Below are 15,060 nucleotides of genomic sequence, written 5' to 3'. Positions count from 1 at the left end.
GGGCCTAGATGGGGGGCAGTATCTAATGTTCATGCCTCTTAATCATGGGGAGGGGCTCAACAGAATAATTCTTAAAGGCCATGTCTCACCCTTCACATCAGCATTTCTGGAGATGGGCAGTGGGCATCTGTTGCCCCACATATCTCCCTGGTTCCTGGAAGTCCCACATCTTGAGAAAAGAAGGTATCTCTTCAAGCAAAGTTGGACTTGGCCATCAAAGACAAGAGGTAGGGGTACTAGACTGTCATGTGAATCATCTCTCTCTCTGCCTCACACAGGCACTAGAACGTAGTAAGCTGTGAAGCCTGCCTGGTCCCACAAGGCTTACCGTGGGAAGAGCCAGGTGTGGCACTAAGGTCCGTGGCCCTTCCCTTTGCCTTATACCCCTGTAGGACTCTCTCCTTACCTAGCAACCAAACCCCAACTAGAAAACTTCAAGAAGAAATGTTCTTTACCCTTGTCTTATTTTTAAAATAATTCTAAAATACAGATAACATAAAATTTACTATTTTAACCACTTCCAGGGATACAATTCAGTGACATTAAGTCCACTTATATTGTTGCATCACCATCACTACTCTTCATCTTCAGGACGAGTTCATCATCTGGAACCGGAACTCTTGTACTCCTTAAACATGAACTCCCCACTATCTTCTCCGCACAGCCCCTGAAAACCAATATGCTACTTTGTGTCTATGAATTTGCCTCCTCTAGGTGACTCATGGAAGTGGAATCATGCATTACTAGTCCTAGTGTGTCTGTTTTATTTCGCTTAGCGTAATATTTTCAAAATCCATCCATGTTGCAGCAGGTATTAGAATTTTATTCCTTTTAAAGGCCAAATAATATTTCACTGTATGGATAGGCCATATTTTATTTATCCATTCATCCCCTGATGTCGGGTTGTTTCCACCTTCTGGCTATTGTGAGTAATACTGCTATGAACATCGGTGTAGAATTCTCTTCAAGTCCTTGCTTGCAGTTCCTTTGGGTATATCCCTAGATGTGGAATTGCTGGATCTTATGACAATTACTATTTAATTTTTTGAGGAATTGCCACACTGTTTTTTGTTTTTCTTTTCTTTCTCCGTCTTCTCCTCCTCCCTACCCTCCTCCTCTTTCTTCTTCTTTCGATAATAGCCATCCTAATGGATATGGAGTAGTATCTCATTGTGGTTTTGATTTGTATTTTCCCAATGACGAATGACAATGAACATCTTTTCATACGCTCGTTGGCCCTTTGTATATTTATTTTTGGAGAAATAGCTATTCAAGTGCTTGAGCTATGTTTGAATCGTGTTTTTTGTTGTTTTTGAGTTGTCTTATCCTTGCTTGTTGAGGTTCACAGTCTAAAGTGTTTGTATCTCATGTGTGTTCAGGTGTATGTTTAAATAAGTGTGGTAAATTATGCCTTTCTGTGCTTGAACAGCTCAATCATTTCTTTTATGGGACTGTCCTGGGTATGTCCCTCAGGTGGCTCATTAGCAGCTCATCATCCTTGTGCATGGAGCTAGCAGGCTCCTGGCTACGTCTTCTGCAGCAGCCAACCTGAATTGGCTCCCTCTGCCCCTGTGCTGAATTGTGGGGTCGCAGCAACAATGCAGGGTGGGCCATCTCTCTCCAGGGTGGAAACTGGGAGCCAGTGTCCAGGGCACCCAGTACCGGGCTTATGGCAGCCTCCCTCTTGTCTCCAGTCCTTTGCACCTCACCCCAGCCCTATCAACACCCTCACGCAAAAGCCATAATATCGTTTAGGAAGACCGTGGTCTGGAATAGCCAAGAGGTAAGTGGGATTTGTGAAACTGCTAGGTTCATCCATGTACTCCTACAAAGCACAGATAAGTGTGGAACAATGAGGGATCACAGGAATGCACAGGCACAGGGTTCTACACGCTGGACCACAGGCAGGGTTTCTAAAAGTGCTCAGTCATCGATTCCTCTTATTTTCCTTACAATAGAAGCACTTCCTCTCTTGTGTAAAGCTAAATTTCCATCTGAGTTCCACATTCAGTTTTCTTTCTCTCTCTTCAGACCCCCATGTCCATCACCATCCTCTTTTGTGTATCTTCTCATTTGTGTATCGCACCCCCTCCCTCTCTGCTAGCCCTGGGGGTCAGCAAATAACCATGCTCTATTCTTTCCCATCTTCAAAGGAAAGGCAAACACCCTCCCTCAACCCTTCTCCCTCCTTCCAGCTATTGCCCTATCTTTTCTACTCCCTCTTCAGGGCCAAGCTTCTTAGAGAAGCCTCCATTGTCTACTGACCTCACACTGAGTCCTCAACCCATTGTGATTTGACCTTGCCTCTCCATGCTGCTGACATCTCTCATGTTATCTACCTCTGGCTAAGCTCGCCAAACAGTTTCAATCTTGCTTGAACTCTCAGTAGCCTTCAGACTGTAGTCGGCCACTCACCACCGTGATCTCACCACCTTAGTGCCACACACTCCTACCACGCTGGCTGCTTCTCTTCCACAAATCCCTTAAATATTTTTGGTCCACAAGGCTCTCTGTTTTTCTCACCACCTGGGCAGTCTCATTTGCTTCTGCAGGTTGTATTAACATGCACATGTTCATGACTCCCCACTCCCTATCTTTGGTTCAGATCTGTCTCCTAAGCTCCAGGCATGAACAGCTTGGATGCCTATCTATTAGACAGCTGAACCTGGATATTTTACAAGCACCTCAAACTCAACATGTCCCAAACTGAACAGCTTTTTTTCCTCACCAAACCTGCTCCTCCACCAGAGTTCCCGACCAAATGGTAGGCAAAGTTGCCTAAGCCAGAATCCGGGCATCATCTTCAACACATTTCTTTCAACTCTGAGATCCAGTAAATCTCAAATCTTGTGGATTCTGTTCCCTAAAACATTGACCTTGAAAAGAATTCATTTTGATTAGATAATACATGACATAGCACAGAATTCAAAGAGCACGTAAGATATACAGGCAAAAAAGGCTTTCCTACCTCTGTCTTGGGCCCTCTGGTATTATCTCCAGGGACATTCATCAATCAAAGTTTATCCTTCTAAAAAGACTCTGTGTATACCCAAGCACATGTATGTAGGTATCCCCCTTAAAAATGCATATAATGGTACAGTTTATTAGAAAACCAATTTTTGCTTTTTTTCACTTAATACATTTTTTTTCACTTAATACATTTTGAAGACTGTTCCATACCAATATAAAAATCTTCCATTTGTCTCTGCCTCTCAGAACCCTTCTGTGTTCCAAGAGTAGGTTTCTAACTGCTCTCTTTGCCTGCAGTCTCAGTCTTCTTTAATCCATTGTCCGCACTACGCCAGGAGGGTTTTTTGTAAGAGGTGATTCCTGTCCCAAGTGTGGTCTTCTGGAAACCCTCCATAAGCCAACCCTGGGCAACCCTCCAGCCTCCCCACACCTCTCTTCTCTCAAGCTTTTATTTCACTGCCCTGGATTTCTCTTAGTTCCTGGATAGTGCCATGTTCTTCCTCTTCTTGGCCTTCACAATCTCTGGACCTTTCTACCTCCCTGCACCATTCTCCCGTCCATCTTGCTGACTTCCAGTCATCTTGTTGGTCTCAGCCTCATGGTCGTACATCGGTTGTGTGTACTTGTGTGGGGGTGCTGGCCCGTAGGCTAGGTTAGAGTCCATCTGCTTTATGTTTCCAGGCTACCTACATTTTCTTTTGTATATGCATCCTGCGTCTTATCTGTACTTATTTGTTTCAATGTCTGTTTTCTTTAGTAGACTGTAAGCTCCGCAAAGACAAAGATGGTGTCTATCTTATTCATCACTGTGTTCCCAAGGTCTGGCATAATTCCTAGTACAATGTAGTGTGCAATAAATATTCATTAACTAGATCTATGAATGATTGACCGGTTTTTATTCTAAGCTCTCTCACTGGCCATGCTTGAGTTTTTTTCCATCTGTCAAAGGTGATAAAAAAAAAAATACCTGCCTTTTAGTGGGGTTGTAATAATCAAGGTAAGTACATAATATGGGTAGAAACACTTTGAAAAAGATAAAAACCAATGCAAATGTGATTACTGGGGAAATTTTCAGGTTAAATATACTTCTGTGTGTGTGTGTGTGTGTGAGAGAGAGAGAGAGAGAGAGAGAGAGAGAGAGAAGAGAGTGGGAAGGAGGAGGAGGCTGAGGAAGAGATGTGGAATATCATAAGGAAGAGGGAAAGGAGGGAAGAACCCCAACAGCAAAGCCCTGGAACAGATCTTACTGAACCTCTGGTATGTGGCACCCTCTGAAAAAAGCATTCAAGGCAATAGACAAGATTCTGCACCTGCCTCTGGAGCCCAGGTGAAAAAGGGGAAGCAGCATGCACAGGCATCGATGTACTGCACAGCAGACGCAGCAAGCGAACTGTGTGCGTGTTAAAATAGTCGGCAGGTGTTTTGTGCTGCCAAGTGGATGCCAGGTTCATTTACAGGCTCCTGGGATGGGAGATGGGGAACAGGGCAAAAGAGATGCTCATGTTCCTGTCTCAGGAATTCTTTGGGTACCCCCAAACAGTTCGCATTCTCCTTCCCGTCTCCTCCGGAAAACTCTAGCTCCTGGGCACCTTGAAGAGGAGGGGCAGGAAGGCACAGGAGGTTTTGCTGCCGAAGAAGGCATCACTGGACTTTACAAAAGCGTCTTCTAGCTTGTTTGCAAAGCATTTTATTGACAGGTTTCTGGGTTCTGGTAGGAATGGCTGGGTAGCCCTTGAGGAATGGGCCGCCTGCAGCCTTGGAAGGAAGGGCAGAGGTCGGTTCCCTCCCGCCTGCTGGGCTGGAGGACTGCAAGATAAGCTGGGGCGCTGGGACGCAGACGGGGCGGGGAGAGCCCAAGCACAGATGAGGGAAGTAAGCGCTGGCCCCGGGGTCCTGGAGGGTGGATGCTCCGGGTGGGCGGAGAAGGGGCACCGGAGGAGGGGCGGACTGTGGCATCCTCTGGGCCCCCCCCCCCCAAGATCACTCAGTGGGTAGCTGAGAAAATGCCTCCACGGGGTGTCAAGAAGCCTAACAAAGGCGAAAATGAGAAATGTGCAAGGAAAGGAATACTTGAACCGGTGTCACCCCAACAGGAGAGGCTGGCCCCCTGTCTCCGCTGGGGGGGGGGGTGCGGCCAGGTAGAAGCCACCTGGGGCAGGACCAGGCACACCTGCCTTTGTTTGTGCCACTTCTCTGTTAACCCTGGCACTGAGGAGGCGGCGGTTATGGCCACGGGGCCCGAGGGAGGGAGGCTTGTGCAAGACCAGGCTGCAGCTGGAGGGACAGAGCGTGGGTCCCCAGCTCTCCCAGGCCGTGCAGGGCTCTGTGAGGGGGAATCTGAGCCTGTGCTCGTGCCCGGTGATGGGTGATGGTTGCGGCCCCGCAGGGCTTCGGCCCCTTCCCATCCTGCTGCTGGATGTGCTTCCAGAACAGCCTCCTGCCCAGGCTGTGGAGCCCTTTAGGGATGACAGGTGCAGGTAAAACCCAATTTCAGTTCCCTCACTTCACTGCAATATTAGCTGAGGCCTTCTGCGTCGTCCACCTGCCGCGGTTGTGACAATAGTAGCGGCACACGCCTGAAAGCACGTGGGCCACCGAGGTCTTACCGATGTTACAAGTTGGCATGGCAGTTGTCTCTGCCTTGCGCGAGTTCACTTCTCTCATGCTCTCACTCCCTCTGCTGTTCCTCAACCCTCACCGAGCGCCTCCTCCTGCTTCAGAGACAAGAAGGTAAGGGAGAGAGAGAAATTGGTGACTGTGGCTCCATTAGGTGACTGACCTCTGACCAAGTCCTCAGAGACTCCACCCGGGGTCAGAGAGCATCACTCCCAGATGGATGAGGTCTAGTCCCTCCTCCCAAGGACTCCCAGACTCCAGCCCTTCTCACCACGTAAACCAGGCCCAGAGAGGACAGTGGCAAATTGTTCTTCCTTTGCCCAGACATGAGGAACTGTCTGCCTCTTCACCTTCCCTGCCCCTCCTCGTGTGAACCTGGTGGACAAGAAGACAGCTCCCAGGCCCCGTGGCCTCTGTCCCAGACCCTCTGGGTCTTAGGTCAGGGGTCACTGCCTCCCCCGGGGTCCTGGGCCAGCCAGGAAGGGGTGCTCAGGATAGGAGGGTGGGCTGGAGGGAGCCCTGGGACAGCCCTAGGTGCTTCAGTGTACACCCCCCCGCCCCCGCCCCGAAGCTGCTCACTTCACCTTCCAAGGGCAGTAGTCATTCTCTGTGGTGTGTGCTGGGGATTGACAAATATCCCCTTTCCTCCCAGGGGACACACACACACACACACACATACACATACACGTGCAGGATCCCCTGCCACCTCCGTTGTTCCCCTGTCACCTTCTGGGCCGCTCTCCTACGCACCGACCCACCTTTCCCTTTGGGGCTTAGGAAAGAAAATGTACCCACTAAATACCTTGCAGTTTCCTCGGCGCAGATCATTCTCCATAAAACACAATTCAACATATACTCTACACCAGGTGCTCTGATGGGGACAAAGAAGACGCGATGTGCTTTGACCTCTTCCTGTGAGGCTCCGCCAATGGGGGAGATAGGCAGGTAAGGGGACAATGTTAATGCCGTACTCTTGCTTCGCACAAGGGCACGGAGAAGGGAGATCGGGCACAGAAGAGGCAGGACCAGGCCCCACAGAATGAGGGGGGGTACAGGGGGAAGACAAGAGACGATGGGATTTTGACTTCTGCTTCAAGGGATGAGCTGGAGCCTGTGAGCCAGATAATTAATCTGAGGCCTCTCCTGAACTGGGGCAGTATTGTCGTGGTCACGGGGCCTGGTGTGAGGGAAATGCCACAGACCCTATTTCCTCCCTACTCAGTTCAGTGGTGAGCCAGGCAGTTCAGTTTGATGAAACTGCCTCTTTGGGAGGGACAAGGGGTGAGGTCTATGGGATGAACCGTATGGAAACCCATCCTGTGCAGGCGGCAACAGGTCAGATCTGCTCTGGTCCCACGAGGGGGACTGGCCCATGGGAGGGTAAGCTGGTTACTGAAAGGGCTCCAAGACACAAAAGCAGCAGCAGAAGAGAGGGACAAAGGACTAGAAATAGAGGCTCTGACTGTGCATTTGCTGTGGGCCAGGAGCCTCACGCAGGTCACCTCCTCACGAGGGGAGGGGAGCTCCTTGCCTGAGGTCACATGAGTATGACTCTGCTCATTTGGTGGACAGGAAGCTGAAGCCCGAGCGGTGGCCTCCTTTGCCTGAGCTCAACTAGTAACCAGCAGGGTCTGACTTCAAACCCAAATGCATTTGGTCTCGAGGCACGTGCTCCTTCCCCTACAAGATTCAGGGTCCCTGAAGCAAGAGAGTCTAACATTTCTACCAGAAAGTGATTTCCTGGCTGTTTCAATTTCAAAGACTCCCACCCAAGCAACAATGATAAAGCAAATGACTTGTATTCATGCGACACTGTACATAGCGTCTTTTGAGTCCATTATCCTCTCTAAGCCAAAGAACCACCCTTTAGAGTAAACAGGGCAAGATTTCTATCCTCACTTTACAGATAAAGAAGCCAATTCTCGGAGAGATTGTGTGATCGAGGTTGCTGATCTCTCCAATACAGGGCAGGACGATAATCCGGGCTTCCGGGCCCCTGGAGAGACCTGTCACCACAATAGCTCCCTCGATATCTTGTGTGGACAGATGGGCAAATCCAGACCCAGGTGGGGGGCGCCACCCTCTACACCCGGCCTGCAGAGGATGGAACTCAGAGGCCCCCAGGCGTGATGCTAGCTCACGGCACTTGCATACCTATGACGGTACATCCATGGCCCCTCCCACCCCCGGACAGCCTGCATTTTAACTTGAGTCACATACTAGCACCTCCCACATAGGCTCCGGTAGGCAGCCGTGTGCTCTGACGTCGCCTGTACTCTGGTCTGTGTGTAAGGCTTTTAGGCCCAGCCCTGACTGCGTCATGGTTCCTGGACTTCCCTGTAGCCTCCTGGACACATCAAAGTCAGCTCTTGGAGCTGGGAGCCTCAGCAAAGCCAGGAGAAGGGGGAGGGACCGGGGAGGGCAGCCAGGGGCCTGAGAACTGTCCCAGGGCACAGCGTGTGGATGGCAGCGCTGGTTCCCTGGGGCCTGTGACCAGATCCCTATCAGGAAATTCCACCAAGTGCCCCCTGCAGGTACCAGTACCAGCCACACGCCCCATGTGCACCGGGTCCTCCACACGGAGGGCGCCGTGTTGGGGGAAGCCTATGCGTTGTGGGCTCAGGTGGCTGGGGAGGTGTCCGACAGCGAAGAGCTTTTTATTTCCAAGCGTCTCCTAACGACCTCAGGCTCTTGGGGCCTAGGAAGGTCCAGAATTGCCCAACAGCCTTCTGGAGAATGCTCCTCAGTCCCTCCCTTGTACCTGCTGGCCCCCTGGCCCCTGCCTCTCCACCTTGCTCTCAGCCCCCCACCACGCCCTGCTCAGGTATCTGCCCCAGAGTCTGCTTGGCCACGTGGGGAGGCCTCCCCTTCTTGCTGGGGTCCATCCAAGCCCAGCTTTGGGAAGAGGAGTCCCAGCTCCTGCCCCGATCTTGCCTCTCAGGGTCCTGGGCTCGAAGCCCAGCCCGTTTCTGCCCTCCCCGTTCAGCTCTGTACCCAGCTGCTCCTTGAGTCCTCACCCTGGGCTCCCAGACCAGCCCTCAGGAGGAGGCAGACTGCCCTCACCTTCCTTCCCGGTTTGCACGTGCCCGTATGTAAGCATTCAACAACGGCCCTGCTTTGAGAACAAGTCTGGCATTTTGCTTGGTTTTTATGACGAAGTTGCTGGGGTGTCTGCGTGAGTGCTTGAGCTAAATAAATAGAATTTGAAAGAGTTCTTATCACGGCCCATTGCCCTTTCACTGAGTTTGTTCGGGTGGGGACAGAGAAAGAGTAAGAAGTGCAGGTGGGGTCAAATCTGGGGGAAGATCGCTGATAAAGGGCTGCCACTGAGGGCTGCTGCGGAGAAGGCTATGGCCCCCAGTTTGAGCACATGCTTTTGATTGGGGGTTTTTAATAACAGTGATCCGATTTGGGATAATGGCTATGTAGACCCTTTCTCCTGAGCCCCAAACCAAGGCTGTTTACTCAAGGCCCAGCGGCCCCACGGCTCCTTCCTCGCGCACCCTGAGCCCAGCATGGGGAACGCTGCCCAGAGTGAAACAGAGTGGAGTGGAGAGCCAGCCCCTTCCCACCCTGGCGGATGGCCACAGCCTCGTCTCTGGGTGTCCGCGCTCTGGGAATTGTGGCGGGGGGTGGGGGGGAGCTTTACCCTCTCTCCACTTATAATTAGGGGGTCACGGGATCCTGCCATTTGTAAAGCTCCAGGGTGATCAGAGCCATGTGGCCCCAAGTCCTGCCTGCTGACCTTCTCTTTCTCTTCTCTGCTTGGAAGAGCATCTGCCCCAGTGATACAGAGACATAGAACACACAATCCCCCCCGGAGAGAGAGGAGGTTGCTCTGAGCTCCATCCTGTCCACGCCTAGGAGGTGAGAGGGGCTCCCTGGGGAAGGGGAGTGTGGAAGGGAACAGGAAAACTTGAGAACTGAAGAGTCCTTATATTTGCAGATCAGGAAACTCAAAGGTAAGTGACTTGGCCAAGGTCCCACAGTGATTTCTGGTCCAACTGGGATTGGAATGCAGCTGTCTTGGTTACACATCTTGCTCTCTTTCACCTCTTCCAGAAACCAGCCTCATGGCACATTTGGCATATTTGGGAAGGTCTTTGGGGGCTGCACACCCTAGCCTCTTTCGCAGTTGGCTGCAGCACCTGCTGGAGAGGAACCTCTCTGTTCCAGGTATGGTGGGACGAGAGAGGGTAGGGCAGGTGGCTGAGCAGAGGGGTCTGGGTTTGGGAGGAAGAGACCTCAGGGTCTGGGGGAGGGGAGGAAGTGCAGGAGGCTGGGACAATGTGGCCAGCAGGAGGGCTGTGGACTTTGACACACTCTTGCACACTGCCCTATCTCCAGAGGGGCTGGCCCAGGCCTTGGGCCATAGGACTCCAGTCTCTAGAGGCCTCAGGGGAGAATCAGAGGCAGCTCAGGCTCCTTCTAAAGCTTCACCTTCCAGATAGAGGGTTTAGGAGACAAGATGCTCTGAGAAGGTGATGGAGGGGCTACCAACCCAGGGAAACCCCGCAAGGCTGGCTCAGAAAATCTTTCATTCGAGGTGGGGTGGGGGGAGGGGAGAATCTGACAGTGGAGGGACACGGGCATGGGTCAAGAAGGATGTTCTTTTCCCTACATCCCATGCCCATATGCCCACCTTTGAGCACATTCTGAAAGGGGGTCATGGTCCAGGAGAACCAATGGCTCCTACACCGGAGACACCAGAACACAGATGCACATGCACACACACACCACAACTGCTCTAAAATCTTGCTATGAGGGGATCCCTGGGTGGCTCAGCGGTTTAGCGCCTGCCTTCGGCCCAGGGTGTGATCCTGAGGACCCGGGATCGACCCACATCGGGCTCCCTGCAGGGAGCCTGCTTCTCCCTCTGCCTGTGTCTCTGCCTCTCTCTCTCTGTGTCTCTCATGAAAAAATAAATGAAATCTAAAAAAAAAAATTTCTCTCTCCCTCTGCCCCTCTCCCCTGATTCTCTCTCTATATTAAAAAAATAAAATAAACTCTTGCTATGACCTACTGGTTCATTTGACACCAGGATTCCTTGCATAAATACATGCCAGGTGCCACGTGCATGCCTAACTGAGGAGGTGGAGTTAGCAGCAAGCTGCTGTTGGTCGCAGCGTCTCCCCTTTCTCCTGGCCCCGTTTCTGCCACCAGCTCTGCTCCCCGGACCGTGTTCCCCTGGGCCCTGACCAGATGTCTTCAAGCCAGCAGAGGCTGGAGCTCCTGCACAGCATGCCCCATGGCAGGGGCGCTTAGGCCGGCCCAGGCTGGACGTGCAGAGCACGAGCGCAAAGGGATGAAGCCACAGTCAGCAACGGGACAGAGGGGGCTGGGGACGAACGCCGCATTTTGGCCAAAAGTATGTGACAGTCGGCAACAACATAGACCTCCTGACCTACGAAAGCTGAAGGAACTCAGGTAACTCCTCTTTGGTTAGAATCGCAGGATGAGGGGCACCAGGGCGGCTCAGCGGTTGAGCGCCTGCCTTCGGCTCAGGGCATATTCCCAGGGTCCTGGGATCGAGTCCTGCATCGGGCTCCCCGCAGGGAGCCTGCTTCTCCCTCTGCCTGTGTCTCTGCCTCTCTCTGTGTCTCTCATGAATAAATAAATAAATACAATCTTAAAAAAAAAAAAAAAGAATCGCAGGATGTTTGAGTTGAGAAGAAGCTTGGAGGGCTTCTAGCACAAACTGCCCCCCGGGGACCCCCGATCCAGCGCTAGGGCCCAGTGCATCTGGCTCCCAGTCGGGCTGCTCAGCAGACCACCATCTGCAGAGTCCCTGGGCGGCGCTGGGCGCCTGCCTGCGTGGGGGGGCAGGGGTGGGGAAAGGGCGTGTGCGCGCACTTGTTCACCTGCTGACCTGCCGCCCGCTCCCGTGCAGCCTTCATGAGCTGGCACACGGGGCTGTGAACCCAGTGACTGGAACAAACTCCAGGCTGAGTGAGCAGCGGCTTTGACCTCGCTGCCCTGTGCCGCCTCCATCCTCGCAGCCTCTCGCCTGCTTTTCCTTTGTAGCCAGGCCAGCATGCACCGCACACCCTCACAGCGAAGGAGACACCCTCCTGGAAGGTATGGGCAGCAGGCGTGGCGTGATGTGGCCAGCTGGACGAGGACACAGGGAGCAGAGATGAGAGAGGAAAAAGAACCAGGGGATCCAGAGAGGCCACTCAGAGTCATGGACACACACAGCCCATGTCATAGACCACCGCTCACACACACAGGCACACCCCCCCATACCCATCATACACCACAACCACACACATGCACGCGCACACTCATACCATACGCACATGCACACAACCCACATCATAGACTGCTGCTCACACACCACATACGCACCCGCTTCACATCATACTCTACAACCACACACAGACCACACACGCCACATCATAGGCCACCATTCACATACCATACACACATGCACACACACACATAGCATATCATACGCTACAACCCCACACTTACCACGTGCACACACACCACATCATATACCACAGCACACACTTGCATGCACACCTGCACACCTGCACACCTAACATACACATACACACAGACCCCACATGTGCTACTACACCAGTCTAAGACCAAGGGAGGAGATACAATTGCAAAGAGAGCCAACGAGAAAGGAAAAACAGAAACTGAGAGACATAGAATAAACATAAAGGGACAAAAACCAGAAAAAGAGAAATAGATACACGCGTTTGCCCGAAATCAGTGGTTCTCAATGGAGAGTGATTTTGCCCCCCAAGGAACATCTGGCAATGTCTGAAGGAAAGGGGATCCTCCTGTCACCCAGTGAGTGGCAGCTAAACATCCTGCAGTGTGTGGGATGGACGCACACTAAAGAATGATTTGTTTCAAAATAGCAGTGGTGCCCAGGCTGAGATGCCACGCCTGAAATGCAGCAGCCACAGGCAGCCCGGAGCCCCAGCCGGCTGTGCTCCTGTCCTGCACGCACTGATACACACGTCATCTCCCCAGTCCCCTCCAGCCCTGCCATTGCGGAGTGGGCTGGGGAACCCTGCGAGGCTCCGCAAGACAGAGGAGCTTCAGGGCATCCTCCCTTCCTCTCAGAGCCAGCAACCCCTGGGGGAACAGGGGATGGGGCTTTCAGATGTGAGAGGACCTGTGCAGGCAGGGTCACCCAACCCTAGGCCCACTTCCCCACCGTCCAAGGACATGACGTCAGGTCCAAGAACTGCGAGGGCGCTATTGACAGAAGTCTGAATCCAGCAACCTGCCCCCGCTCCTCCCAGCCCTCTATGCCCATTTTTTAAAAAGATTTTATTTATTTATTCATAAGAGACACAGAGAGAGGCAGAGACACAGGCAGAGGGAGAAGCAGTCTTCCCTCAAGGAGCCTGATGCAGGACTCGATCCCAGGACCCCGGGATCATGCCCTGAGCCAAAGGCAGATGCTCAACCCCTGAGCCACCCAGGTGCCCCCTCCATGCCCATTTTGAATCTGTTCTCAATTTCCCAGAAGGAAGTCGTGGCGCCCCACGCAAAGGCAGCAGCAGGTGGAAGAAGTGGAGGAAGGAATGTCCTCGGCAGCCTCCCTCCTCCACAGGACAGATGCCTCATTGCCTTATTCCCTTTGCCACCTGGGACTGACCTGGGGTCTTTGCCTGGAGCTGAGCAGTGTGGAGAAGGTTGGGGGTCAGCGGGTGACACACGCTGGTTTAATGGGCACAAAGTTCCCAGTTGAAGGTTTGGGTCCCAGCGCCTCCCCCCGCCAACCTGAACCCACTGACCCCTGAGTGGGTGGGGAGAAGCTAATTGAGCTGCAGTGTTTGCTCAGGGCTCTATGGCCTGGCCTTGGGCCCAAGAGCAGGGATGGGAGAGTGGCTTTCCCTTAGATTTGAGGGCGGCCCTTCTATACCCTGCCCACAGAGATACCTCACCCTGCCCCCCAGCTTCCCCCTCTCTCCTACACATCCACACCTGTGTGCACACACACACATACACACACACACACTCCTCACTGTGTCCTCCAGCTCTCTGAATCAGAGACAAGTAGAAAAAAAAACCAGACTCTGAAGCTAGGGAGTGACCCACACATTCCAGTGACTCGAGATGCCCAGACACCCATGCCCCAGGCCATCAGGTCCCTGCTTTGCCATGGGACTTTGCATAATCCAAGGCTTTGGTCTCTCTCCAACCGGAAGGCTGAACCAAGTGACCAGGATGGCTCCCAAGCTGTTCCTGTCCGAATTCCGTGCGGTGGGACCAGGACGGGCTGTGCTTTCTGTTACCATTCGTCCCAGAGTCTGTGCAAGCCACCTCACCTCCCTGGGCCTCCATCTACCCACCCACTGGGGATGTGGGAATGGGTATGAATCTGGCCGCTGCCGCTAAATTGGCTATGTGACCTTGGGTGATTTACTTTACCACTTTGGACTTTGTTTTTGTTTTGTTTTGTTTTTAACCTGTAGGATGTGGACAATAATGCCTGCCTTGCAAGTTCAGTGTGAGTTTACAGGGGAGCATTTAGCTGGGCCCAGCAGGCTGGAGGGGGTGAACCCCTGGGGGAGGTTGCCAGAGAACATACTTGCAATACTGGGGGCATATTTATACTAAAAAAAATTCTTCATTGTTTATCTGAAATTCAAATGGAATGGGACGTCCTGTATTTTATTTGGTAATCCAATACATATATGCCATGTTGGGGGAGTGTTCTAGAACTCGGGGGTGGGGGAGGGTCTATGAAGTCCAGGGGGCTAAATCCTGCCCATGGCTCCGCTTTATGCCCTGGCCCCTGAGCTAAGAATGGCTTACACATCTCTGAAGGGCTAACAAAACAAAACAAAATAAAGCCTGTGTGTCAGAGACCATATGCCTGCAGGTGGCTTGCCAAACTTAACATATCTTCTCTTCCTATCTGGCCCTTTACGGAAAAGGTTTGCGGGGCACCCTGGGTTTTCTTTGTTTATACCACCTATTCTGGGCCAGGCTAGAGACTAAACCGCAAGGGTGAAGGGAAGCTCAATCTCCAGGAGGGCCAGGCACAGAGAAGACCCCAGGGAGAGAGGTGAGCTCCACTCACTCCTCTATCCCCTAGGCCGGCCTGACTCCTCCCCTCCTCCCCTGCTCCCCTCCTCCCTCACCCCAGGCCCTCAGGCTAGTCTGACCTGTCCAGGCCTTTCTATAAAAGGTCACCAGGTGTCCCAAAGTCCAAGGGAGGCCTCTCCCCTCTTTGAGGGCCTCCCCTTCCTGGACTGGCCTGGGGGCAGGGAGAGAGACCCAGGTGTGGAAGGAGTTGAAGCCAGGCCGCAGATGCAGGGCAGGTCAGCTGGCCTGTCTCTTTAAATCTCAGGTAATTTGGGAGGAGGGAGGGAGTGTCTGCGGGCTCCTGCTCACTCCCAGGAGGAGCTCCCGAGGAGGAGCCAGAGGAGGGAGCCCCAGCTCTGCGGAGGGTAAGAAACTCCGGAGCCCTCTGCAAGCCCTGCCCTGGCGCCACACGGA

General features: G+C 52.7%; 1 protein-coding gene across 3 annotated transcripts in view; it reads left to right on the top strand.

The window, feature by feature from the left end:
- The window catches only part of TRPV5 (transient receptor potential cation channel subfamily V member 5), a 34,393-nt gene extending 30,550 nt beyond the window's left edge, over positions 1-3,843 (top strand). The window contains exons 19-20 of one of the 3 annotated variants that reach the window (XR_013353382.1): positions 102-227; positions 525-3,843. The gene's annotated coding sequence lies outside the window, so the exon portion shown is untranslated. Of the gene's footprint in view, positions 1-101 lie in introns of all 3 variants that reach the window. The other 2 variants (XR_013353381.1, XM_077850225.1) reach the window with 2 other exon arrangements.
- The last annotated feature ends 11,217 nt before the right edge of the window (positions 3,844-15,060 follow it).

This window comes from Canis aureus, chromosome 15 (assembly GCF_053574225.1).
Source record: "Canis aureus isolate CA01 chromosome 15, VMU_Caureus_v.1.0, whole genome shotgun sequence".
Classification (NCBI taxonomy): domain Eukaryota; kingdom Metazoa; phylum Chordata; class Mammalia; order Carnivora; family Canidae; genus Canis; species Canis aureus.
Note: the sequence above shows the minus strand (reverse complement) of the source record. Positions and strands in the feature narration are given on the sequence as shown.